This window comes from Uloborus diversus, chromosome 3, assembly GCF_026930045.1.
Source record: "Uloborus diversus isolate 005 chromosome 3, Udiv.v.3.1, whole genome shotgun sequence".
In the NCBI taxonomy this organism is placed as follows: domain Eukaryota; kingdom Metazoa; phylum Arthropoda; class Arachnida; order Araneae; family Uloboridae; genus Uloborus; species Uloborus diversus.
In genome coordinates, this window is record NC_072733.1 from 83,380,038 (window position 1) to 83,407,751 (window position 27,714).

The window sequence follows — 27,714 nt, forward strand, 5'->3', positions numbered from 1 at the left end:
GATTAACATATGTCTACCTTCACTGAAAAAAACTGCACCCAAACTATTGTTTCTGCATTCTGTGAATGCACTACTTTTTTCACTCACTCATTACCCAGTTTTTCAAGATTTTACATGTTATTTCCCTGCATGTATACAAAGGTTTCCACAAAGAGTGGCAACATAGATTCTGCCCCCCCCTCCTCCAATAACCTTAGAAGTAAAATTATAATACATCTTTCAATATAATCATTGGCAGAGAGCAACAAAAACCAAAATCTTAGGAGTTAGGAAAAAAAATTCGGCACTAGACAAATAATTTTGCAGTCCATAGAAAATTCAGTGAATAGAAGCATAGGAAAATTCTGTCTGAAAGAACTAATCACTCAAGTATTTTTTTGTCACCCAGACAAAACAGCATCTGGAATTTGTCAGACCATAAACATTAGCAAGCTTAGTACTGTAAGCCCCCCCCCCCAAATGTTATGAAGATATAGCGTACCACTGGCAAGGTTCTAATTATTGATGACAGTGATAGAGCACCCTAATGCTCAAAGCACGAACACAGCAGAAGATCCAGAGCTTTTATGTTATACAAGTTTGGCATTATATAGATTATTTCACAAATATTGAAACTAATATACTAATATTCAGAATATATCTATACATTGCACTTCAGAATAAGTTTTAATTGCAATAAGTATTCAAGCACTAATTATACAATAGTATATATATATATATATATATATATATATATATATATATATATATATATATATATATATATATATATATATATATATACAGTAGAGAACCAATTATCCGGGAAGTTCGGGACCATCGCTATCCCGGATATCTGAATTTCCCGGTTTACTGGATTGCTAAAAAGCGCTATTGGCCGATTGTTTGTAAAATTTAAATTACTATATAATAAATAATTAAGCATATTAAAATAAGAAGAAAACAGTTCAGAAATGCTTATGAATATCGAAATATAAAAAACTATTATTGTGAGAATAATTTAAACACTAAAAAACTTAAGTTATTCATAATACATGAGACCCTCACATTCTGTTAGGAAAAGAAAAAAAAATCCACCACTTTTCGATGTTTTAAAACGAAAGAAAATGAAGGGAAGGGCAAAAAATAAGTTTTTGAACCTAAATCTGCAAATTTCTACTATGTGTATAAAAAAATTCGCTTTTTATGCGACAATATTCATTTCCTTAGCTATCAATTAGAATAAAACACGAAAATTTCAAACTTACGAATGTACTTTTTAGTTCAAGAAAATATTTCGGAAATTTTGACCCGCATAAAGGATAACCATTTTAAGTTAGTGTTTGCAAACATTTTCTCGAGTTATGCGTGAGTAATATGTTGTTTATTAAGAAATCATTCATATTCTTTTTGGTATTTCAAAAAAAGAAAAAAAAAGCTTAATTTTTCAAAAATTGCCAAAATTGCTTATTTTAAAAAAATAACGGGAAAGTAGGGAAAAAGTTGCCGGTTTTCTGGTTTCCCGGTTTATTGGTTCCCGGATAAAAGGTTCTGCACTGTATATATATATATATATATATATATATATATATATTGTAATTCAAATAAATATGCTTCACAATCAAAAAGAGAAGGTAAGTGAATTATCCTGTACTAATGCTAGCTTCATAGTTTCATAGTTCGCACAAGAGCTACTTTCCAGAGCGATGTTATTATTATTATTTTTTTTTTGTGAAAACTAATTTTCCTTTAAAAGCTTTGAATTACTTGGAAAGATGAAAAATTGTTTCAAAATTTAATTTGACTAACAATTTTTATGTTTGCAAAGCCAAACAGAGGGCTTTTTTTAACTGTAAAACTTACTGCTTTCTTCCGAAAAAATTTATGCTGTTTGAAGAGAATTGTGTTACATAAGTCAGCATTATAAAAGTTTCTAATATACAACATTATGAAATGGATGCTTCTGAATAGCATCTCAGACAATGAGGATAATCTAATGCTGAGAAATTTACAGAAAACCTGTGCAGTGTAAAGTCAGTCTCATTTAACCCACATAAAACATTCTGACCCATTGAGCAACCATCTTACACACTGTAATATTCTCTCCACATTCTTCACACATTTCTTAACAAAATTCAGCCATTTTTACATGGGCCACCCTATCTTAATTCAATCACTGATCATCTTTTGTTAATATACTTTAGAATGGTAGAAACAACAGTTCCAACTTACTATTTTTATAGTGTAGTTCAACACTATAAAAATACCTCTGCTAACTAGATCTCGTTTATTGCCCTATAAATAACCACAATAGCATCACCTCAGTGCTTCCATATTATATTTCAGTATGCCTGATTTTCTATTACCTTCTGTATTATGTTGCCACTACTTTATTCCCAACCTTTGTACTATATTAATATCCTCAAATATCCCACAATCCACTGTTTCCGATTCAATGCTTCTTACCTCTCTAGGAATCCATTTTAGGTTGACAATGTAAAGTATCAAATATGTATGTATCACAAATATATGTTATATAACTTAAAAAGTTTCTCAAGCAAAAACTTTTCGTAGAGAATGAATGATAGGGTTCTTGAAGTAAGATGTTTAATGTATTGCATTACTAGGTGCAGGGTTGCCAACCTTGGAGAAACAATTTGAGGAGCATCTGTAGTGATTTTGAGGAGCATTTTGAAATTTTGCAGAGCAAGTCGGTATTTTTTTAATCAAGATCAGTAAAAAAAAAAAAAAACTAACACCACTTATCGTAAATTGTTTTAGAGCCTTGATAATCATTTTAAGCACTAGCAATAAAAATAATCATATTTAAATTAATAAAACAGCTTTAAACACTATTATGTCATGCTTTAAGTATAAGCATCTTTAATTTCCCATGCAAGGTGAATGGGTATTAGCGTGGATCGCTTGTAAAAACTTGGTCGAAAAATGGACATGGCAATGATGAGTGTACAAGTCTTCAGCAAAAAATAAAATATAAGAATGGTTGAAAATAATAGTCTACAAAAGGTTATGAAGGTTTATGTGGTATACTGGCATAGTAGACAATAATGAGCTAGTGTTACGGGAGGGGTTGCAATCGATTTTGAAATGCATTAGCGCTAATGCTTGCAACGTCCCTTTTAAGCCGTTCCCCCTCCCACCCACGATACGACGAAGTGTCTAACTTTTTTCTAGCTTTTGAAAGAGTATATGCATCAGCAAAAATCCTGAATGGAAGATCACGGCAGAAGAAAGGTGAAGGGGTGATTGCTCGATCGCTAGAAATCGCACTCAGCCAAGAAATGCGGAGCAAAAGAACTTCTTTGCGGAGCTGAGGAGTTTTGCTATTTTCGCAGAGCAGTTGGCAACCCTGCAAGAGTATTGTTCATATCTAATTGTATGTCTGAAGAAAGATGTAAGTGCTGCCAAATTGAGGTAGCACACAATATTTTATAAAGGGTCATTCAAAGAAGGACCTGGATCAGCTACCTCAAACCTCTAAAAATGGAGTGCAACAAAAAGCTTTGCAGTTCTAACAAATTTTAAATTTTTCATATATAATTACGACGATGCGCAAGTTGTAGAGGTTATAAAAAAACTTAATTTTTAGTAAGTTACAGATTGCAATCAAGTCATTTCATCTGCACTAAAACAAACATATTCATTACATTTTTGTTAAATTTCAATCATGCTTGTGTTTCCATAAATTGAAAAAAATCATACTTAAAATAATAAAGTCAACTATGAGGCTGAGCATTAGGTCATTAAAGTACTTTTATATGAGCGAAATTTGAGAAGTACATTTTGTATCAAAGGAGCATTATACCCTATACTTTATGAACTACATTTTAACTCAAAAGACAGTTTACAGGCAAATTAGTTTAGTTTTGCGGACAAAATGTTTCTATACATTCAAAAAAGTAATGCTTTAAACTCATAAGATATTAATGCTTAACAGAAGCATTTAAAATAACTCAAATGCATAAGAATGAGTGTGGAACAGCTTTTAGAGGAGAAAAGTATGTATTCTACATCAACAGCAGGGGAAAAAATACATATAATAAGAAAATAACTAAAGTAAACTATGCCACTGAATAACTTTTGCTTCACATAGAAAAATATTTATCAGATTTATGCATGAATGCAAAGGATATTGATTAAAACTTTCAAAAAAAAAAAAAAAATAAAATAAAAACCATTGAAATTTCCTTCATACTATTGCTAAAAGAAGAAACTCAATACAAAATAAAAAAATTAGAGCAGCATTTTTTTTTTTTTTTTTTTTGAAAACATCTTTTAGCATGTCTATTTTCAACATTAAAATCAGTTCTACTACAGGCATTAACATTGCATTAAAACCAGATACTACAGTACATAATGCAGTGATATAACACTGATAACAAATGTATGCAACTAATAGATATAAAAAATGCATAAATGCTTGAATATTATTCTTCTGTATTGTCGGTCCATGAGCAGCACTGAATTTTCCTGGAATAGCACTTCAAAGGATGCTAATTTTATACATAACATGGACAATCCTCAAAGTAGCTTCACCAGGATTTTTAAATATAAATCAAGATGCAAGACAAATATGCACTGGAAGAAAGCTTTCCTGAAAAATACAATAAAACATGTTAATGGCGGAATATATGTGCATAAATTCATTTGTTGAAACAATATTGACTTCAAGAGAAATCATGTTGTATAAAATTATGAGCAGATTATTTATTTACAATTGCAGTAGAACAAATATTGAAGTTATTTCATTAACCCAATTATACAGATGACAAAAAAAAAAAAAACATTGTCTACTCTTAATTCACCTGGATACAAATGCACATGAAACAATTTCGAAAGAAAAATTTAGGACATATTTACATAATGAGCAACCATATTTGGCATCATATGGAATTTCTATGAGAATTAACTAATAATCAGAAGTGTTAAGGTATTTTATTTCTAACTTATACATTTATACTACAAAAAGACATGTATCCCAATTCATTACAATGCCGTCACGGCAATTTCAGTGAATCTTAGTTTTGTTTTCATAAATATTATATGGTTTCCACCACACTATGTACTTTAAATTAGAGCCAAAAATAAACTTGCTATCCCCTGGGTGTGAGTTAACAATTTTTTTCTTCTCTCCCTCACTTTACACATGCATGTTCATTAGCAGGGCTAGCAGGTTTCTGCAGCAGTGGTTAAAACCGTTTGTGGCAGAAACTAGGAAAATGACATTAAAGTAAATTTATCACATATATATATTATTACTGTTATGTATATCAGATAGCATAGGAAAAACAATTAAATGCTAATTAAAGTACAGTTTATTTACAATATTATCATCATTCAAAATCAAATGCTCGGTTGCTTGCTGTCTGCAGTAGCCTATAGTAAAAGTCAAGTTTTAATGTTGTTTGAAGACCTAAACAATTTTTCTCTTTTATGTGTGCAAAGATGAGAAATTTGAGAAGATTCTCTCAACTCCAGCAGGCATAGCCAATTAAGAAGCAAACAAGATTTGTGAAACTTTCATCAAATGTATTTTTAAAACTGGATCACCATGTAGCAGCTTTGGGAGTTGTCAAAACTTGACTGGAAAAATATATTTCAGAAAATAGGGACATGATTTGTTTTCCAAAGTTATAATGCAAGAAGGGACAGGTTCTCAAAGTTCACTGTTTACCTCCACCAGCAAAATGTACAGACTTTGCAAACCTCCCTCCCCCCAATCTAAAACCCTTTTCATATAATATATATATATATAAATCTTATATTCTACTATGTGGTTGTGAGTGTTTTTTTTTTTTTTTTACACAAGGGTAGAAATTTAAGAAAATATGACACTGGTTCTATAGGCGAGTAACTACAAAATTTAATGGGTCTACACAAATGCTTAGCTATCCAATCTCAAGTCTTGGTTTTATTTTAAAAAAAAAATTAAGAAAAAAGCTGAAAATAAAGTATAATGACACATGAGTCAATTAGCAGTTTTCAACAGACAAAAAGCAAGAGGTAAAAACAATGTTACAATGCTCTGGAAATTTCAAAACCAATCTTTTCTTACAAAAAAGAAAACCTAAACATTTTAAATAAAGGCATAAACTTTAACAGATTCATAAAAATTATGATGCTCACAATTTTTAAAAGAAAAAAAAAAAAATAAAACTTAGCTGGTCTCATGAACCACCAAAATTAATATTCTGCTACTTCAATGGATGTTTTTTGGTCTGAGACTAGTGAAACACTATGAGTTTCAAGCCCTGATTTTATATATGTTTTGTTTGCCAGGATACACATTTATATTCCCTTCCCCACTTCACATTCAATCTGAAAGATGTGTGAAATGAAGATCACAGATACTGCCTTCACTGCCAACTATCGATATATAATTACTTTTAATTATATATCAATACTTACCTACTCCAGCTACACATTATGATCAACTCAATATGAATGCAATTATTTTTATTTAATTTGGACTTTTTAGTAGACCAGCACAAAAGACCCAATGGCATAAGTTTGCTGACTGCCAGTGGTCTACTAGCCTCAATTTAAGAAACTCTGACACAAGGTACAAAATCGGGGGTAATATTGTCAAGTAAAATTCTTTTACTATCTTCTTGAGCACATGATAATTTTAATCTCAAACACTGTGAATGAAAAACATCCATAAGATTCTGTTCGGGGTGTCTCCTTTGTTGGATTTTTCCAATGTTAAAAGCATGTACAACAAAACAATTCTCTTTCTAAACTAAATCAAGGGCAACAGCAATCGGTTTCTGTTTTACAATAATGAAGTGGAATTACATTTTTCAGTTTCCATAAATGAATGTGGCTTATTTATCAATAGAACTATTAAATATTTTTTAGTTTCAGCCAGTTTTTACCAGTTATAATGAATTTCTATAACCAAACATCAACCCTGATTAGTATAGATAAAAAGAAGCGGGAATATTTCCTAACAAAAGGACAATCCAATTCAATGAGAAGGACACTTTCTGATTTTCTCTGAAAGTAGGTCTTAAGTGAAGGATTCTGATTATTTATGATTTTTCTTTCCTCGAAAAGATGGGAGACGGGATAATTTTCCCATACCGTTCTACTGAACAAATGAAATAAGGGAGTTACATTTCAAGGCAGGCCTATTTGAATTGTTACTCTTCATGAATCAAGACTTGCTTGTGTGATCAAGCGTTGTTTTCACTTCAAATGGACAAAAAAAGCACATTGAGTTCTGCAAAAAAGAGGGCAGGACACACTGAAGGTTATCTTAAACCTAGCAAAGTGCAGCACAGTGGCGTACATAGCACCTTCACAGCACAGTAAGAGGGCACACGTTCTTGAACAAATAACAATATGTTAAAGTTGAAAAAAAATTCTTATGGGGGGAGGGTCACTCATAAGCCTTGTGGGGGGGGGCACAGGAGTCTATGTAAGCTATTGATGCAGCACCCTCTTAAAAATGTCTGGAGAAGACATTGTTAATATGTTTATTCTACTTGAATCTTTTCCCCGCATTACAAAGGTTATTTTAATACTGCTAAAAGATGTGACTACAACACTAAATGTGGAAGTGACACATCAGCCACTAACTCTCCCAAAGTCAGAAAATTTATTTTGGGTTTAGTTTGTTGATTTTATGAATCTTTTGAGCAGGAGTTAAATTGCTGAAAGTATACATACTCCTCTGATACAAAATTCAACAGAAGAAATTTTTTTACTGACAAGCGTTCTGAGATAAAAAATATAGACAGTAAAGGATTGTTCAGACATGCAATTTTTTTAATGTAAGAAATGCATAATAACCTTTCGCAAATTTGTGCATGCTTTGCATTTGTTAGGTCTGCTTTGATTTTATCAAAATAGGGGAAGGAACCCATTAATAAAAGGATGCAAATTGGAAATGCAAAATAATGTTATCAGCAGTTCTTCAAAAGTAACGTTGAAAAAGACAGAGATAGCAAATGTGAGTAGAAAGAATCCATCCTCAACTTATTGCCTCTTTTTCAAATTAAATGAATCCTGAGTACTAGTCTTTGCTGCCGAGAACGTATAGTATTACTTTTGTCAAAATGGCCAACAGAGTTTGGGAATGAAAGATACTTTTTGTATATTTTAATCCTGTTTTTTTTTGCCCATTGCAGATTGAGTACAAGCAGCAAAATTTCGCAATAAATTTAAGTTAGTTTTCTTGTGCTAAAATATCTAACATGAGCATTGAAATATTTGTAATTTATTTATATCAATAAATATTGTTATTTTACTAAAAATTAAAAAAAAAATGTTATTTTACAGGAACACATTACTTTCACAGAAAACACTAGTAACTTTCTCTTGGTTTAGTTTGATTAAACATTAACACTAGAAAGACGGAAGCGGTCATTTTGACCGCAAACGATTTTCAAATGCTCATATTTGCTGCGTTTAATTTTCATATTCTTTTTCCTTCATTGACTTTTCCTAAGTATTTATTAAGATCTTACAACAGTAATTTTTTTCCCTTTAGGATTATTATTATAGTCGCTATAAATGTTTATACCTAGAAAGACTGACTACGGTCATTTTGACCGCTAAGGGAACCTTTCTTTATGCATCCGTTTTCTTCTTTTTTCTCTTATCAGTTGTGTGTACTACGGACTATTGTTAGTTGTCAGGGTGAGTAATGTTCTTTTGAGCTGGAGTAGTACCTGCTGGTGAGGTTTAATTCTTTCAACTGTTAGGAAAATGCGAAACACCTGCTGGTTGCATAGTTTCAGTTTTCTGCTATCTGCACAGGGGGCAAAGTTGAGAAAGGTAAATTTGAAAAGCATGTGACTGGACACGTGAAATTACTTTGGGTCTAAAAAGAAGTAAATATAAACAGAGGTAAATTCCAAAAATCTTTGCTGGAATTCTTTTGTGCACAAAACATGTGCTTTGTTTGAATCATTGATGTTTATTTTCTTCGGTGATAATGAAGTGTTTGATCACATAATTAACTTCATGATATCGAGAAGAACCGTTGACGACAAGCAAAAATTATGGGAACATTAACTCCTGAAACTGTTGCAGATCTAAAACAGATGGTTCGAATGAACAGTCTGACTTATCTGAAGAGAAATATATGCCTAGCGATGAGAATATTTTGCTTTCATGATATTATTGCGAATATTTTTCGGAGCCAAGATTTGCAGAAAAGGATTGTTCTTCTGAGTTAGAATCAGAAAAAACCTCGCTAATAAAAACTGAAGCTCAAAATATAAAAAGTAGTGAAAGAAAAAGGGAAAAGGGACCGACGCCGAAAAAAAGGGGACAATTTCAAAAACAGAACTCCTATTTCTCCAATTTCCTCCAAAACACCACCACTGATCAATTTTGCTGCATATAAATAAGTATCTACCACAGGAAAAAGATTAAAAAAATGTGAAAATAAATTATGCGGAAATAAAACTACGAGCATTTGTTCTAATTGCCAAAAAAAAAAAGAAAACTGTTAATGGCTAACATACAGGTGATGTGATAACGTAATTATTTCGAAATACTGTAAAAGATAGTAATGTACGGTATCTTGCGATATTAAGATATTTTTTAAACCAAACACATGCATGGTTGATTATAGTACTTGTTAGCTATTACATGCTAAAAAAACTTCCTCTTTTTTGTACAAATTTGCTCTTTTTTAATGCCAATTGTGTAAAGCATGTGTATTTCACTTGATCGAACATAAAATTAAAAAAAGCTATCTGAGACTTATTTGCAGACTATATTACGATTAAATTGTTACATTAAAATCTGATATGATGAAACAAATCTTTTCTATGGTTGAAAATCCCGAAAAGAGGAAATTTCCAATCTTTTAACTATGGCGGTCAAAGTGACCGCTGCTCGTCTTTCTAGGTATACGCAAAACGCCGTCTTTCTAGTGTTAAGACATGAGTTACGAAAAAACAATGCTTTTCAAAGAGCAACCAGTGTGATGGCAGTGGAAATGCTGTAAATGCTTTCATTCGAAAAAAAAAAAACTAACAGAAAAACAAATTTAATTTTATTACCACTGTATTTAGATAAGTCAAAGCACTTTGACTTTGGATACATTAAATAAAAGGTTCTAAAGTGCATCAGCATAAAAAAATTCAAACCATAAATAACAATACCTTCACCAATGCATAGAATAAATACACTTGGGTGTTGTTGATCCATATATACATAAAAATTTCATCGGGCATGTTTTTAGCAATTAACTATCTCATCTGATACCAGCATCCAGGAAAATGTCTGAAAATTTCAAATAAACTGTTAAGAAGTAAAACATAATTCCCACAAATGTGAAAAATTTGATAGTTACAAGAGTGAGCATAAAATTACATAAACTTTATTGATTAATGAGTTAAAATGTATATTAAGTACTTTTAAAAATGCAATGCATTAAGAATAAACTTAAGTTAGAAATGCCTTTATTGAAATTCATTGGTTTAATTTTAAAACTTGCAATTATTAAAAATAAATTAATGAACAGATAAGAATTAAGTATAGCCTATCATTTTTGAAAAATGCTAATGCACATGTGTGCATTCATGGGAGGGCAGTTACCTTTCCCCCTTCTACAATGAAAATTAAAAAAAAAAAAAAAAAAAAAAAAACCAGATTATGTTGCTGGTAGACATTTTGAAGCAATTAGACCTTCACGTCTAGTCCTAAGAGATACAACATGTATGATTTCTCAGAGAATTAGAATTATCTGTTCAAAATGTTATACAACATTGTTACACTTTGATGTTCTTCAGTAGTTACCTTCTCAGAATAATACTTTCACAACAGAACAATGTAAATAATCCTGAAGCTATTTACCAAATGCAGTGGCGGCGATTCGGGGGGGGGGCACTTTTTATGGTTTATTTATTTATTTTATTTTCAAATTTAGGAACCAAAACTATAAATTATATAAAAAAAGGAGAAGTGTCAAAATTTTCAGATCATGATTATTTGTTTTATTTTGTATATCTGTTTAGGAAACATTATTTAGCACAATCACTTTTTTTTATGTATTCATTGTTTAGATATTAGTAAATCAATTATTTTCCTTAAACAAGCCATACTTACTAAATGAAATTATTACCAAGTGTTTGTGACACCTCAAAATACTCAAGGATAAAGAATGTAAGTCTAATTTATGTCTAAATGTTTCTTCAAGGAAAATTGTGTACATAATTCATCAAAATTTTAAGAAAAATACGATTAAGCTGCTATATTTGCATCAATTAGCACTCATGCACTCTCAAAACCAACCATAGCAAAATTTTGTATGTTTTTTTCTTTCATTTTTTAGATGCCGCTTAAAAATCCTATGGTTTTTAGTTGTTATTCCCCCCCCCCACTTTTCAGTCCTAATCACCGCCTCTGATCAAATGTAATTATAATTTACACACAGTTGTAGTTTTTCATTATATGTGTGAATCATTTTTTTAGCCACCTGTTCAGTCTCTCTCTTTTTATTACACATACCAAAGAGAAAATTATAATTTTTTTGAAAAAAGTTACTGATGTATGCTATAATGATCTATTATAGGCATTTTTAAAGTTTTTATTTCACCACACAATTTACAAATCATCCATTTGGCAGCCATATTTAAGGCTGAAAGTCAAAGTGGTCAAAGAGCAAAATGAAGGAAATAGAAAATTTCAAAAAGCACGTGGAAAGGACAACATCCAAAAATGTATTTTTAAAAAGGAAATGCTTGCAAAACGGACCATATCAAAAACTTCAAAGAAAAAGTGTCTGATTTGCCAACTTTAAAGGCAAAATGAAAATTTTCCCACCACATCATAATTATGCTTCAAATATTTGGAAACAAGTTAATATATAACCTAAGAGACCATTTATCTTTTTGCACAAAATGGGACTTAAGAACTTTAGGTTCTGGAAGTGAAAATTTTTAAAAAAAGATCTCTTTTTTTTTTTTTTAGTTTATGACAGACAAAACCAGAAGTAACACTTTAAAGAGCATAATTGATGTAATTTTTTAATGTACAAATTTGCTGCCGGATTTTATATAAAAATGAGATTGTAAGCAGAATTTCAAACAATTTACTTTTAAAATCAACATTGCTTTAAGAGCTGAAATTTGCAACTGTGCTTCTTTGTTAGTACATGAATAATTAGTCATTAGTAAAAACACCCTTTCTATGAATGCATTACTCCCAGACAAACATTAAATGATAAAGAATAATTCTGTATGATTAAATTTATTGGTATAAAAATGCTTAAACAGTACTACCTAATGACTTTTGGTTGAAGCATCCAGTGTTACATTGTGTCACTTCAGAAAATGGGGCATCTCAGTATGTGCAGAGACAACAGGACAGGATACCTGAAAACAATCACTTTATGTATGACAGGTATCAATAAATATACAGTGAAACCCCTCCTAACGGACACCCCTCAAAGGCGGACACCCCTCTTATGCGGACAATTTTTAATTCCCCAGTTCCAATGCAAATAACATTATTAAACCCCTGTTCTGCGGACACCTCTCTACTGCGGACAAAAAAAATTGTCCCGATAGTGTCCGTATTAGAGGGATTTTACTGTATAGTTAAACACACAGCATGTTCTCAAAACATAGTATGTATTCTTCATATTTCCAGTAAGAAAGAATCAGTAGAATGTCTTATGCATAAAGCACAAATAGAATCAACTAAATTGAAAGATGTATTAATCTTCTAAGCAACGAACAGAAGTATACTGGATTATGCTTTTATCTTGATACGATGTTAACGATGAATATTTTAGTTTGGTAGAGATGTAATAACCTGTTAAGAAGTCAACACCATGAGTGTTACTAAAGCTATTGAAGATTAAAATGAATCTCTCCGTTATTAAGTTTGGGGAAATGTTTCATCATATCTGGGAGGAAAAGAGACAATTTTGAGTCATAAGCCAGGTTCAACAAATCCTGAGCACTGGGTTGCCCGGGCAACTAAAAATATACCTAAGTGACAAGTTCCTTCAGAAATTTTTTTTGCAGAAGCCATGAATCTATAAATTTTGCTATAAACTTGGAGGAATAGTTTGTTTGGTGCCAAAATTTCCCCCCGGCTCCGAAGATTTTACATTTTGGTCTGTTCTTTGGTTCTAAGTATGAGAAAGACAAGTACTTTTATTTTCCCTTGTAGAAGCTTAACTTTGTCACTATCAGGGACAATTTAAGTGTTATCCAGAAAACTCAAAAATTTTTAGAACCACAAAAAAGGTAATCTTTTGCAATACATGTTTTAAATGGGTTTTTTGGTTTGAAGGATCAAAGAATTAAAAGCATTGCATTCAGAAATAATTTGCAAATGCGGACACTTTAGACACATGAGCTACACAAGAGAATGAAAAGGAGAAAAGGAAAAAAAAAAGCAAATATCAAATACACGCTATCATTTCCTTTTTCTATTAGAGTTTATTGAGAAAAAATTCAGCTATACTGCAACTTGAAGCAAACCCACTACAATTGAAGGCACTTGCTGTAGTTAATGCACTAATAAAATGTTACTGCTGACAATTTCAAGCAAGTAAAAAAATTTAATTCAATTCCATAATTACCTATAAACATAAAACTTTTTACAGAAAACATTTCCTAATATGAAAATAGGAGGAGCAAAATTGGTATAAAGAAAATCATGAAAATGTAGAAGAAATTCTGAGAACAGCTATAACATGCATGTGAGTTATTAAAAATGAGCAAGAACAAAACTGTTTGAAGCTCTCCCACCTCCATCTAACAGTAGCAGATGAAATACTACAATATATTAAGTAGTAAGTTACTGCCCTTAAGCCAGGGCTAAGGCAGAACTATATGCAATATACATACAGCCACTCTTAAAGCTTTCAGCTTCAATGAGATGAAATCTGCCCCCTTGGTTATTGTCTATTCCAGACTGATGAGTCCATAACAAGGACAAAACTTCAGTCTCTGGATGGCATAACCAGACTGTTGGTATATTGCATGTAGTTATGCCTTAGCGCTCCCAGGATTAAGGGTGGCAATTTACTCCTTAATTGGCTTCAATTGATGAGTTGAGCCGCACCATAACTGCAAACTCTCGCAGAACAGCAGAAAAAACATTTGACATAAGCACTAAATTAATTTTAACTACCAGTTTGTCTCAGCTTCAAGAAGTTGTATCAGCTTCCGGCTAGTTTATTTTCTATTCCAGACTGGTGAGTTCATAACAATGGCGAAACTGCCTGTTCCTCATTTTAAACTACACTTAAATGAGCATATTAAAATGCTTTTTAGGAACTTGCAGAAGAGACAAGAAAAAAATGTTTTGCTATATCTCTTGCAGGGTTCAAAAATATCATGATATTTTGATATATATCGGATATTTTGATATGTATCTGACATTTTCAAATAGCACAAACTAAAAGTCTTCAAATTAATAAATGCATCCTCAAATCACTCTTTATTTTCTTATATTGCTATTACAATATGTAGACTTGAAATTATAGCTTCTTTCATTATTTATATCTAATATTTCATTTAACATTTTTATCAGTTTTAATGGATAGCATGAGCTGTTTTACTCATTTTTCTTCTGTTAGCTACTTTTACAATTATATGATTCAGAAATAAAAAATATGCATTAGTCAGTGTATAGTCATAAGACATTTTCTTTTTTTCTGACCAACATTTAATATTTAATTATTCACTTTTAATATAATTTAAAACTGTTTCATTACTAATAATAAAAATGAGTACTGTCTTGTCAATTTGATTTTTTTTCACGTAAAAATTCATATCCACTTTTCAGCCTGTAGTGATTTCCATCAAGGTGGAAATTGAGCTATAAATGGCACCAGCTACTTGTGAATTACATCACAAATTTGACAGAAAAACAATATTTGAAATATAATCCATTATGTTAATTTCCTCTCTGAATTCAGATAATTTTAACAAAATTATTAATGCCAATTTAAGCCCATTAACTACACATTAAGGGAAGGGGGAAGGTTAATAAGGCAGGCTATGCCATTGATATTACATGCAGGTTGTTTTGGACATTGCAATATTTTCTTTAGGGAGAGCTAACAAATGAAGTTAATCATTGTTATTATGAATTAAATCAGGGCCCAATTTCCTAATAGGCAGAGTAGGCAACTAGCATTCTTGCATTTTTCAGAGACATTTTTTTCTAATTAAATAATGATTACTTTCACACATTTTATGAAAATCAAATGTTTTTCAGACATGGTAATTGCTCAGCGTAAAATAATAAGTGAATACGAAAAGCGGGTTTTGATTTCAGAAAGTGTCATTGCGTTTATCCAGAAGTCACAACAAGATTGGAGTTTGACTAAGATTTTAAGTGCTATAATAAAGTTTATTCAATACTGGTTTCTTGAGTGAGTGACGTTTATTTCCTTTTCTACGTTATTAACATTTATTTATTATTTTCTGTTAATATTCAGTCTTGGGGGCAAATTAAAATGAGTGATGAGCCAAAAAGGCTGAATGATTTTAAATAAAGGAAACAGGCCAAATTAAAAACTGAGGAACAAAAAAGAGTCTTAAAATTTTTTTTAAACGTGATATATTTTTTACAAATGCAGTATTTAAAAGCCAAAACTTTGGACTCTTTGCAAAGTAATCCAGTTACAATTTAGTAATGAAATAACATCAATCAGTGAGGAGTGGTAAGAACACAAGTGAGTGAAGGTAATAACAGAGGAAATTATTTAAATCGTTGATACGTAGATGGAAAAAAAAAAAAAAACAGGATAAAGATGCTGTAATATATAAAGATGACAGCTGATAAAATGGTTAACGTACAAGACATTAAAGTTCAGTGCTCATCAAAGATTCAGCTACATAGATATTAAATACCTAAGCTAGAGTTTCGATTTCAAAACACAGTTTTGATCAAAAGAGCACTAATACCTAACTTTAAAAAAAGTAAGACTTTATTCGAAATGTTATCGAGTTTTTTTAAAAAATAAAATCTAAATGTCTTTTTGAGTAAACGATAACAAATAATGAAACAACGAAAAAATTGGTTATTTTTTTCTGAAAATAAAGACGCTGTATTATGTGAAACATACTAACATGCATAACATTGGAGACAAATTTCAGCTGCTGTTTATCTCCCCATTTTCTAACACTATATTTTCCCTTATAGGTCAAACTCAAGTCTATAAAAATTTTCCAGTAATTCATCTGCGTTACCACTCTATTAATTGATAATTGTAAATAAATATACATATTGCAAATATTAATTAAATTGGTCTTTTGTGAATCGGATAACCTGCCCAAGATCAGTACTCAAACCACGACCCCCCCCCCCCCCCCGATGAACAAAATTAAATAATATAAACAGAGGTTCCTTGAACTAAAAACTTTGGGAGGAGGAAAATTCTAATTTTGTCGAATGATAAAAAAATGAGCTTGCACATGTATCATACATACATATGTAACATCTAATGCAAAGGAATTTTAGGTATTGTAACAAAACAATTTAAAAAATTTTAAAAAATAAAAAAGAATATGTTGCAATATTATCTCCAAATCATCAGCAAAATTTTCCGAGTAAAGAATTTTTTTGGAGATCGCTGTGACCTCTCATCAGGGTGCCCCTGAATGTGAAATGTCATCATTTCTTTATTGACAATTTAAATTTTGAGAAAATTTTTTGGGGTGTTTTTGAGTTTTTGCTTCTTTTAGGGGGGGGGGGGGGGCGGCAGATTTCAAATCTGCCTAGTGGAGGTAGTTAAATTTAGCCCTGATTACAATATGTATGTACAGTAGACACTGCTTAATGTCATCACGGTTAATGTTATCATTTGCTCAATGTTATATCAGAATCACAAAGTTCCGGGACACTTGTATATTGACATGTGTTTAAAAAGTTGGATATTGTAATCAGTGTCTTTGTCTATTGTGTTATCACTTTTTCATTAACTTTTAATTTTTATCTTTTTTTGTTCCTCAATCAAAAGAAATACAAAGGCAAACCCTGACAAGTAGCTTCCGATAAAACAACTTCCCTTCTTATCTTTAAATCAGAAGAATTTTTCTCCTTGCTCAGTACACTAAAAACTTCCCTCTAAACGGTCAAACATTTTAGCTATGGAGAAAAGCGAAATGATTTAACTGTCAAGAAAAAATTGACACTTTAAAAAGCTTTGACAATTTAACTGTTATGAGTGAAATAAATGTTGCAGAAGAACCAAACATTAATCAACCATTACTTTGTAAGTTACTAAAAAATCATGATGAGATTGCAAACAAAGTGAATGAAAATTTAACCAACAAACCAGCAAGAGAAACCATGCTGGAAAAGATGGTGAAGCTGAATCTGCTTTGAAACTAGTTTACAAATTTCAGGGAAAAGGATGCATAAGTTGATCAGTTAATACTGCAAAAAGCAGATCCTGCTTTTAAAATGGGCAAATAATCTATTGTAGCATCGGATGGATAATTTAATCAATGGAAAAAAGAGCTATTTTATTCTGCTAATTTATAATTGAAAACTGCGTTTAGTTGATTCATTGTAATTTTGATTTGCAGTTGAAAAAATAAATGCTTCTCAATTGAAACTATCATCATTTTGAGTGTCATGAATTCTTTTTGGTTATTGTTATAAAACTATATCTGTCCCAAAATGATCACATAAAGTGGTGTCTACAGTAGTTGAATTATGCTTTGCTGGTAAGATGTTTGAACAGCATTTTCATGGTTATCAGATTTATAAAGTACAAATAATAACCAAACCAAATATTTGAAAGAAATATATCAACATATGCTAAAAAAGCTTATGTAACAAGGGCACAGATGAAGATAGGAGAGAGATGGTGATCAAAAGTTGAGCAAAGGATTTTAATAGAAACAAAAGGAATTGAGAAGATACTAAAAAAGCATTCTAGAAAAATTTGTACCATGTATCTGAAAGTTTGAGGACTTAAAATAATTTTGGCTGTTAATATGTTCTAGTATTTTTGTCAGTTTGAGTTCATTAGTTTTTGTGTAGCATGCATGCATGTAAATTCTTGAAAAAGCGCAATGGGGAAATTTGTTAGTGGGTTTTAGGAGGCCATAAATTCTGAACGAAAGTAATTCAAAAGCTTGTAATTCATAATTCTACAGTCAAAATACTTGGTTTTAATGTTACAGTTGTAGAGCATAAATACTAATTTTCTAAAAGATATTTAATCCAAAGTGGTCATCAAGCTATGTTTCATGCGCAGGATTTTGAGGGTCTATTTGAGTGACAATGTGTTTTACGAAATCAATATTTACGCTCTTCAACTGTAACCCATTAAAAACAAGTAGGGTAATGGCACCAGTAACAAACATGCTTAAGACATTGCTCTCAGGTTAACTCAGTTTTCTGAGTCTTTTAATGTATTTAGATTGTTTAAAATATTTTTCTCTCATGCAACTACACCTCATCTAACATTTGACTACTTCTGGATGCTCTGCGTTAGTAAATTCTATTTTTATTTGCCCAATTTTAAAAGGTCTGATCCCCAGTAACATACACCGGAAAATCCGATGAGACCCAGTAAAAGATAGGCTGAGTAATGGAAAAAATTCCCTTTTTATCTTCAAAATGTGCAAAAGTTCTTTATTTTTAGAACTAAAGCCTTGTTACATTCTAATGAACATGAAATACCAGTTGATCTCATGGTGGCTGTTCATCACCTTCCACCATTACCCGTTTTAACTGCCTAAAATTCTCATTATTTAAATCTAAACTAATGACTGTCTGTTCCTGGACCCTTGTCTGTTACTGGTGACCTTACCCTATTTTGGCAAAGAATTACGAAATACTAGCTTTTGAATTACTTTTGTTTAGAATTTATTACTTTCTAAAATCCAGGAAAAATGTTTCCCACAGCACTTTTCCCAAGAGTTTTTATTCGTGCTACACAAAAACTAATGAGCTCCAACTCACAAAAATACTAGAATATATTGACAATCAAAAATACTTTTAACTCCCAAAATTTCAGGATTTCAGAGTGATAAAATTTTTGGAACCTTAGACAAACACGGCAATTTGCTTCACAAAGCTGATTTGTCATTTTTAAGCACTTTTTTGAGAGATCCTAGATCCTCAGGATTTTGATTTTGGAAGTTGAAAATTTATAAAGATTAGTTTCAAAGGCATCTCTGCACCTCTAAAATTCTATCCAATTCGAAGATGGTTGGGTGTGGATGAAGTGAAAAATCAGGTCAGTTGATGTGCAATGACTGTACCGTAATTTCGGGTAGATAAGCCGCCCTATCGTATACGCCGCACATGCAATAATTTACTAACTAAAAACAAAAGTTCATCGGATAAGCCGCCCTATCGTATATGCCGCAGAAGAGCGTATCAAACCATGGCGCCCCACACCCTCTATATATACATATGTACGGATGCGATCATTTATTTTAGTTAGAACAAAACTGTAACAAGCAACTGCATTTGTTAACAGATAAAAATGGAATAAACTTCGTGTAAAAAAAATCAGAAAATGCTACGGTTTCACAAAAAAAACAGTGTTGCCAGATGACATCTACAATTGGTTGGATGAAAAGTTTTCAAATCATTGTTATACTTAGCAGTTCATTAAAAAATTGTTTACCCTTTATCAATTGATTCTTTTTTTTTTTTTTTTTAATTTATCATCGAGACATTTTAAAACATTGCTCAGACTATAGGGACTCTAACTCAGAAAAGCTAGCGATTCCTCCATTTTTCAGCCTAGTGAAACGTATGTTATCATCACGAATCTGGCAACGCTGGAAAGAACAACAACAGCGAAAAGCGGTAAAATCGGCGCAAACTAACGCAGGTTTAAGGGTGGGAGAAATTAAATTTAATGAAAAACCTGTTTCATGGTGCAATTTGAGAGTTCTACTAGCGTTTTTAATGAATTTTAACATTACCACTCGATTGGGCGAACATGAAAAGCACTAAGAAAGAATGGTGGGGGGGAAATTTCTTCAGATACGCCGCCCTGGCAGATACGCCGCAGATGTTAAATTTCAACTTCAAAACACGTATAAGCCGCGGCTTATCTACCCGAAATTACGGTAATTTGTTATGCTTTTAGAAGTGGTTTTATTTCAAAATAGTTTTTTGATGATCATGTATGTCTTTTAGCAAAGAATCCTATATTGAACAACAGGGAAGTTTTCGATTTTTCAATTTTATTTTTATATGATAAAGTAACATGTATGAACATCATAGGTGAAAAAAATTTTGCAATACGATAAGTAGTTTTTTTTTCAATAAATTTTTAAAGTTCAAGCGCTTGTGACGTCAAATGGCATAGGAAGTGACGTCATGCGCTCTTCCAATAGGGGAGAAGCCGAAGGTCACGCATTCGACTTCGAAGACGAAACATAAAAGGCTTATCTCCTCGCATTTAACTCCTCGCGTTTCTGGAACATTAAACCTCTCATCCTCTCAGAAATATTCAGATATCATCATTGATGTTACATGAGAAAGATTATTTAGATTGTGCTTTAACGAATCCAGTCTCCATAGTGTGTTCAAAAGGATTATTGAATTTCTAAAAAATATAAATATCAGCGCGCTCAAAATGTCCCTAGCGAAAACTGTTATATACAGAATATCAAACGCCATTAGCGAAGATATCTGACATATTCTAATACTGTCTAACACTAAGCAGAGTGAATATTACACATTACAAGGAAAGATACTTCTGCTATAAAAAGCTTTTATTTAAAAGTCTAAAATAGTTGGTAAGTTAAAGAAATTACAATGTACGTTGCAAAACAGGACGGATGAACATTTAACTTCATACCTGTAAGGTGAATATTCTATATAATACACCCATTCGGACATGAGGAAAAGAAACCACCATGTTACAAGATAGCCACACACCAAATACCACACAAACCCTCTGTGATCTTACTTCTTATATCCCACAGAAAAAACACAGTTGATGTCTACTCATGGCGCCATCTACCGGACAGTGAGACAAACAATGAGAAAATTGATACGTATATATTTATGATGACAATAGAGGGTTGTTTAAATGGCAAGACCAATTATGTCTGAATATATTATACAACATGGCCTCCCCTCTTGACACTTTAAAAAAACTATTCATACTATTCATAAGCTTATACAACTGTTTCGAACAATCCAACCCTGATTACATTTAATACAGATATATGAAAGATAAAAACTTAACATAATATATAACAATTATGATAACATATAAATATAACAATACTAAAATTATATATATATATTTTTAACTGTAAATAATTATAACTGGTTAATCCTGCTAACCATATAAAAAATAAGTTACCAACAACTTGTATAACACTAAACTCCAAATACTACCATGGAAAAAAATCCAAGTAACATCAAGATAAACATATGAAATATCTGAAACATTTTACAAACGTCTTCTTTCTGCAAAAATAGCATTTTTCTGAAAAAAGTTCATATAGACAAGTCCTAAAATAACTTATATAAGATCTGTAAATAGAAAGACTATTATGTTTCATAAAGGACAATCATGACCAAGACCTTTTTTTTTCAATACTTAAATATTGCACTATGTTTAGCTACTTTTCCATGATAAGAGAATTCATGATATCCTGCATTCAAACACATATACATGAAAAACATGAGTTTCATTAATACTTCAAAAAATTATTTTAATACATATTTGATTGTAAAGACACTAATGTATTTGTATAAACATATTGATACTATGACAATTTAAAAAAAAATTCAGAGCCAGCAATAATACTGTTAAACCGGGACCTAGTGACATTGCCAATTATCAAAATAGGGTCTTACAAAATTAAAAATAACATGCCCGCGCAAGGCCCTCATGTAACCCTGATACTTGGATAATCCACACCCAATGACTTTCTGGCATTTACAATAAAACACCCCTACGAAACGTTTCCCGAGGCTGCTCAAGCCAGAAGGAGTAGGCCAAACCAAGCACAGTTGAAACAATCAGGCGGGAAATTAAATTGGTTTACTAAGTATCAAACTGGATGAAAAAAGATTATGGATAATCAATTTAATACAAAATCAGGTATTAATGTATCAAAGTGAGATTCATATGTAATAAACACTTAAATATCAAAAAAAAAACATTGTACTTCATGTCATTTCAAAAATATCACTCAAAAATTTGTTCAGGTCACCTTTGGTAAGAGGTTTGGTAAAAGCATCAGCAAGGTTATTTTTACTTTTTACATATTTTATGCTGAAGATATCTTTAAAGAACAAATCACGAACAAAGAAAAGTTTGACATCTATATGCTTTGTACGATGGTTCTCTATGGGAGATTTAACAAAATCAATAGTGGCTAAATTATCTACATACAGGCAAGATTAAAGTTTACGGTCACTGATAAATTTTCTATCTATGCATTCATTTAATATGCAATCAAACCATATTAGTTATTTAACAGCATCAGTCATAGAGACAAATTCTGATTCCATTGTAGACAAGCAAATACTTTTTTGCTTAGAAGTACGCCACATTATAGGGGCTTTACCCAATAGTATAAGTTGTCCTCCCATTGATGTACGATCATCACGATTAGATGCAAAATCAGCATCACTGTATGTAATTATATGAATGTTTGTACAAGTCAAATTTAATTTCAGATTCTTAGTTAAATAAACATAACCTAATAATTTTAACAGACCTGACCAATGAACCATTCCAGGATTGTTCTGGAAATGGCTGAAAACATTTACAGCGTATGAAATATCTGGTCTTGTACGGCTTGCCAGAAAAGATAAACAGCCTAAAAGATTTCTATAAGGGTAATTTTGCATTTCATTAATTTCATCTTGTGATTGAGGAGATTGAGATTTGGAAAAAACAGAACCCTTGGCTATAGGGAGAGAAGAGATAGGAGGATTATACTCTTTATACTTATCATATATTTCATTTATGTAACTTAATTGATGAATTAAGATAGAATTATCATTTTCCTCGAATTCAACTCCCAATAACTTTTTAGTTTGACCAAGTATTTTTAAATCAAAATGTTTTTTCAACAAATTTAGAACCTTGTTAATATGTTTCTCAGATCTACCAAATAGGACAATATCATCTACATTAAGTAGTAATATGACATCACTTTTGAATATATATACACAATTACACCAATTATACTTTTCAAAACCTAATTCTGTTAAAATTTTGTTGATTTCAAAATACCAGACTCTTCCAGATTGATAGAGACCATACAATGCCTTTTTTAATCTGTAAACATAATCCTCCTTTCCCTTTACACAAAATCCCGGTGGTTGAACAAGATAAATTTCTTCAGATAAAGGGGCATATAGATAAGCCGACTTCACATCACATTGCAAATGAGTCCAACCTTTACATGACACAAGTAGAGAGAAGAAGAAGCGAATGATACTTATATTGACAACAGGGCTAAAAGAGAGATCAAAAGACTCGCCTTGTACTTGTTTAAAGCCCTGTGCACATAATCTTGCCTTATATCGAGCAATCTCCCCTTGGTCATTTCTCTTAATAGAGTAAACCCATCTGCATCCTAATGGAATGACTTTCTCCGGTAATTTTACCAATTCCCAGACCTGTCTCTTGTCAAAAATTTCTAACTCATCTTTCATTGCTTGATACCACCTGTCTTTTTGGAAAGATTTTATTGCTTGCTTATAAGTTCTGGGAACTGTGACCTCCCCTAGTCATGCTGAACTGTTAGCAGAAGGAGAATCTGAACTAGATAAGATTGAATCACCATCAATGTCTGAAATGTCTGAGTGACAATATTCAGATTGAATATTTGAGACAATACCTTGGCTTGTATTACTACCTTTGAAATCAAACAGTACTTTTTCATATAAAATATTGTTTCGTTTGCAATATAACTCAACATCCTTGTGTGATCTTAATCTTTCCCTTTCCCCATGTTCACAGTAATATATATCAGTACGTGTTCCATCTGGTCGAGGTTTTGCTTCTCGTTCCCAGGTAACCCTCCTTAAACTTATACAAGGGGTTGTACTTTCACTTGTTTTGGATTTTAATACTTCATCCGAAGGTGATTTACTGTACCTAAGAGGAGAAGTAATATAATACTTGTCATTTGACTCAACCTCTGACTTATTATTAGAATCATAACTATCAGATTCATTATTACATTTGGAACCCAGCACTGCTCCACTATTACTCTGTCTGTCAGGTAAAGATTCCTTAAAAGATACATTAACAGTCTCAACAATTTTGTCTTCTTTAGGAAGCCATATGCGATAACCTTTGGTTCTGAATGCATAGCCGACAAACACACCTTTCTTTGCTTTTGCATCAAATTTACCCCGGTGTTGTTTTGGAATTCCCATAAACACAGGTACCCCCCAGGGTTTTAAATGCTTTACTGAGGGTTGTCTTCCTCCATACAATTCAAAAGGAGTTTTAGTTTGGTTTTTGTGACATAATCTGTTCCATGTATAAGAAAAATACAATGCTGCTTCGGGCCAAAAACTTCTATCTAACCCACTTTCGTCTAAAATTGTACGAACACCATTTATAAGTTTGATTAAAGCGTTCAGAAATTCCGTTCATTTCTGGACTATATGTGTTTGTAAATTCATGTTTGATACCCTTTTCCCTACAAAATTGTGTAAACTGTTCATTGTCAAACTCGCGACCATTATCAGTTCTAATTTTCTTTACTTTTTTTATTTAGAAACCTCTCAGCTCTAGCTATATGTTGTTTGAAAATTCTAAATGCATCACTTTTACTACGTATGGGGTAAACTGCTGTTTTACGTGAGAAATCATCAATTATGCTCAAAAAATATCTTTCCCCCTTTTTACCTACAGTTTTGGCAGGTCCCCAAATGCCCATTACAAGAAGAGACAGTGGTTTTTTAGTTGTAACCTCCCCTAAAGATTTAAAGGATACTCTCCTTTGCTTGTTAATTTGACATGTTTCACAAAAAAATTCTTACTTTTAAGTTTAGGAAGACCTTTGACACATTCGTGATTACATGTATTTACAATCAATTCAGGACTAACATGAGAAAAACGTTTATGCCATTTATGCATTTCATTATTTTCAACAACAGAGGCTTCGAAATGAACCTTTTTAGGGATATTCTTAAGAACCTTTGGATAAACATAATAAACACCATTATCTAGTGTGGCTGAAAAAAGATACTGACCTTGCCGAGTTACTTTTACCTTACCCTTACCACCTGCAAATTCTGCTCCTTTAACATCAAGTTGAGGACCAGAAATCAGGTTTCTACGCAATTTTGGACAATACATGACATTTGTAAATTAAAAAATTTGATGATCTATTTTCAATTTTAGTTCCTTTACCTTCAATTGGAAAAGTATTACCCTTTACAGCTACTGACATTTCTTCTTTTATTGGAGTAAAGTCCACAAAAAAAGATTTATCTTTTACAAAATGATGAGAAGAAGCCGAATCAAACACAAATGCATTCTGGGTTTGTTGGCTGCTTATATAGCTAGCCTGTGTAAAAAGTGAAAGAGTACCTGTTTTACTGGAAAAATCTCTGGAGTCGGAATGTTCATCGGAAGAACTTCTGGAGTCGAAATGCCCTTTGGAAGATTTCTTGGACCTTTTCTTGGTTTTGAAACTCTTATTTCTACTCTTCTTGTTTAGATTCTTGTCTGTACCTGTAGTACGGTCAGCTTCCGTTGAAGATGAGTCGTCACTCCTGGCTTTTGTCAGAACACGGCACTGCTGTTTACTGTGTCCCCATCGTCCACATCTGTAGCATCTCATCCTCCTCTTGGTGTATTGGACCTCTGGAAGAAAATTGGCGGCCCTGTCCTGTTCTCTAAGGAGTAGGCGGGATTCCTCAGAAATCAGCTCAAGGAGCACATCTCTGTAGTTAAACTTAGTGTCATCCCATCTGAGAATAGCTTGGACGATTGGCTCGAATGCATCAGGCAGATGTCTTAGTAGTTGAAAGGTCAAGTATATTTCAGGAACTGGTTGCTTAATGGATTTCAGCTGTTCAGCGATGTGACATATTCTTGACGAAAATAAGTCAATTTTCTCTTCAGGTTGCAGACGGCAAACTAATAGTTCAGAGAAGAGCTGCATATGTCTGGACCGATTATCTGGTTCGTAATGTGTCTTCAGTAGAATCCAGGCTTCCTTTGCTGTATCACATGACTCAATGATTTGTCTGTATGATGGAGTAATGCTCAAATAGATGAGAGCAAGTGCAGTCTGCGATTTAGATATAAAATCATCAACTTCTTTAGCCATAATATTTGTCTCTTTATTTATTTCAGGAATGTCAGTATTAATAGTCGTAAATACTCCTCTTTCAATAAGTATGAATTTAATGTCTCTTGCCCAACTTGTGTAGTTATTTGCACTCAGCTTTTCAATTGCAGGCTGAATTAGTGCCATATTTCAATTTGGGAAATGACAGACAAGTCCAGCAAAAAAAATTTTTTTTTCAAAAAAAATTTAAAGTTCAATTTCTACTTTTTTTTTTTTAAATTTCCGAAAAATTCCTCATTAAAATTTCAATGTTTCTCAACAAATTGTGAGAAATAACTATTACTATTGAAATAAAAACTTTTATATGGGGATAAAACATGGCCTCCCCATCTTCATACATCGTTTCATTCTTGTTTATACTTGGCGGCCATCTTGTGCAATTTTCCTCAAAGTCCGAATAGGTGTATGTTTAAGTGGAAAACAAATGATAATTTCACTTTTACTCAAAATACTAGCGATAATAATGAAGGTCATTCAAAAATATTCTTCCTTTACTTATACAATTAAATACTAGAACTAGCATGATAACTGCCCATAACCAAATGTTATGTACAGAATATCAAACGCCATTAGCGAAGATATCTGACATATTCTAATACTGTCTAACACTAAGCAGAGTGAATATTACACATTACAAGGAAAGATACTTCTGCTATAAAAAGCTTTTATTTAAAAGTCTAAAATAGTTGGTAAGTTAAAGAAATTACAATGTACGTTGCAAAACAGGATGGATGAACATTTAACTTCATACCTGTAAGGTGAATATTCTATATAATACACCCATTCGGACATGAGGAAAAGAAAACACCATGTTACAAGATAGCCACACACCAAATACCACACAAACCCTCTGTGATCTTACTTCTTATATCCCACAGAAAAAACACAGTTGATGTCTACTCATGGCGCCATCTACCGGACAGTGAGACAAACAATGAGAAAATTGATACGTATATATTTATGATGACAATAGAGGGTTGTTTAAATGGCAAGACCAATTATGTCTGAATATATTATACAACAAAAACAAGAGATCTTCGGCAGAAGGCTGCCCATTTGCACCCTGTGACGTAGGCTCGTGTCGTGACATTTCAGAAGAGCGCACTTTTGCACATGGATTTTTAAAAATTCATTAAAAATCAACCACGGTGTTTTAAAATTCGGCGATGGTGAATTTTTTAGTTTTGAGGGTCAATTAACAATATCCAATAGCCAAAATATGAACATTTAATAGATTGCAACTTCCCTATTATATTTTTAATAGCTATATTAGAGCAGAAAGAAATGCCCAATATTTTCTTTATTCATTATTTTTTTTTTCAAAAATAACAGTAAAATTGCAAGATTCTGGAAAAACAATTATTTGTAAACTGTTAAAACCTATTAGATATACAGAGAGAAAGGAAAGAGGGTGAGCTATGTAGCTTAGCTGGTTGAAGCTGATGTTTTAAATGCA

The 27,714-nt window shown here is 32.0% G+C and overlaps 1 long non-coding RNA gene across 3 annotated transcripts in view; it reads right to left on the reverse strand.

Moving 5' to 3' along the window:
- Positions 1-1,598: 1,598 nt before the first annotated feature.
- Positions 1,599-27,714, reverse strand: part of LOC129219277 (uncharacterized) — an 87,221-nt gene continuing 61,105 nt past the window's right edge. For all 3 annotated transcript variants that reach the window (XR_008580396.1, XR_008580395.1, XR_008580394.1), the window contains 3 exons: positions 12,246-12,338; positions 10,125-10,245; positions 1,599-4,594 (listed from right to left, as the gene is read on the reverse strand). This is a non-coding gene — a long non-coding RNA (uncharacterized LOC129219277). The remainder of the gene's footprint in view (positions 4,595-10,124; positions 10,246-12,245; positions 12,339-27,714) is intronic.